The sequence below is a fragment of the Phoenix dactylifera genome, chromosome 4 (genome assembly GCF_051530095.1).
Source record: "Phoenix dactylifera cultivar Ajwa chromosome 4, Ajwa_hap1_PhDact_Kaust_v1.1, whole genome shotgun sequence".
In the NCBI taxonomy this organism is placed as follows: domain Eukaryota; kingdom Viridiplantae; phylum Streptophyta; class Magnoliopsida; order Arecales; family Arecaceae; genus Phoenix; species Phoenix dactylifera.
In genome coordinates this window covers 30,462,234-30,463,807 of record NC_143193.1, presented here as the reverse complement: position 1 = coordinate 30,463,807, position 1,574 = coordinate 30,462,234, and the positions used below count along the sequence as shown (strand labels likewise).

General features: G+C 39.7%; 1 long non-coding RNA gene across 1 annotated transcript; it reads right to left on the bottom strand.

Annotated features, from left to right (window-relative positions):
- Window positions 1-271: 271 nt before the first annotated feature.
- LOC149753780 (uncharacterized) lies at window positions 272-1,053 on the bottom strand. Its single transcript, XR_016400223.1, has 2 exons — window positions 966-1,053; window positions 272-678 (listed from the first exon to the last, which is right to left on the bottom strand). It is a non-coding gene; the product is annotated as an uncharacterized LOC149753780 (long non-coding RNA).
- Window positions 1,054-1,574: the final 521 nt, after the last annotated feature.

The following is a 1,574-nucleotide window of genomic DNA, read 5'->3' as shown; positions in this document are numbered from 1 at the left end:
CAATAACTAAGGCGACACTTATCCATAAAATTGAGATGGTCTCTGTTAATGCAATAAGGAGCAATCCTTCAACAACATCTATGCATGGAAGAGGTCCAAAAGACAGAGAAAAAGGAAAGATTTCACAGAGGGAATTACTACTATAATATTATCTGCAAGACACAAAGAATAAACCAGAGGCCAAACTTAAGAACTTTCTCAGGGGAAGCCAAATTTAACAACAACCAACAAAACCAACCTCCACAAATACAAGTTTCAAAGACCACGCATGTTGAAGAAAAATCGACCAGCAACCACAAGGCGGTATGGAATTTCATTGATCTCTGCTCTCAAGGAATAAACAAAGCAGTACTTCAAATCAAACAACAGATAATGTTCTCACATAGTTGATAGGTCAGCTAAAGGATTTAGTGCTATCCTTGGGGTAGCAGTATGCTCAAGAAAATACCGTATGACACTTAAATAATATCAAATGGAAATTAAAACCCCGTCTTGTGCTCATGCTACCAAATCTCAGAAAATTCCAAACAGCGCCAGGCAAAAAGCACACCTTTTACCAAATTAGTATTACAGTGCAGATTCACAAACATGAGGTAGATGATAATCTTATTTAAGATCCAAGTAAATGGAATTGCTTTCGGCAATGAGAGAGATCCAGCTAATTCCAGGAGCTTCCACCTGAAAGCCAGCAAATATATTTATTAATTTAATAAAAAGAAGTCGATGAATAGGATCAGCATTTTTTTAAAAAAAACAGTATCTTGGTCATTTTATCAAGTTGTCAAAAAAAAAAAGCAAATAGTCGATCTTCTTAAATCCTTCCTGAATGCTACTACGTTGGAGGTTGAAATCAAATGTATGGATTTAAACCCGGGTAAGAAAATAAGTAACATTGCAATATTGCATATAAAAAGAGAGAAAGAAAATCGAAGATTTAACTCCGGAAAATGGATGGATGAAATCACCTCTCCTATCCAAGAAACGGTTCTCAACTCTATTTTCTGGGCCGATCCGCCGTCCGATCTAACGATCCTAGGGTTCCAAGCTCTCACTCCACCAAAGAAAGAAGCCGAAATCGGAGAACACCGAGGACCAGAAGAGCAACAACTTCACAAAGAAGGAAAAAAAGTAACGAAGCTCTCACTTCATCGGAAGAACTGCTGATCCAAAAGAAAATCTTCAGAACCTTGTGAATAAAAATCTAAATCAAGTGAGAAATCCTTGCAAAACTTGCTTAACCTAGATCGATTGAAACCAAAAACAAAAGAAAAGGAAAATAAAAAATTGGGGCAGTAGCGAAATTATGAGAACATTTAAATACTAACCACGGCGATCTTCCCCTCCTCCTAACCGCGGTGATCTTCGTCTTCCCCTCTTCTCAGACTCGGGGCGATCTTCTTCCCCTCCTCCTAACCGCGGCGATTTTTCCCTCCTCTCAGACTCGCGTGCTCGGTGCTTCCAACTCCAAGCCCTCGCACGACACGGCCGCATGGCTACACAGTGCACGGGGAATAGAAAAGGGTTAGGGACCTAGGGTTTGTGAGAACTCCTAGTGATTATAAACCACCTGATCT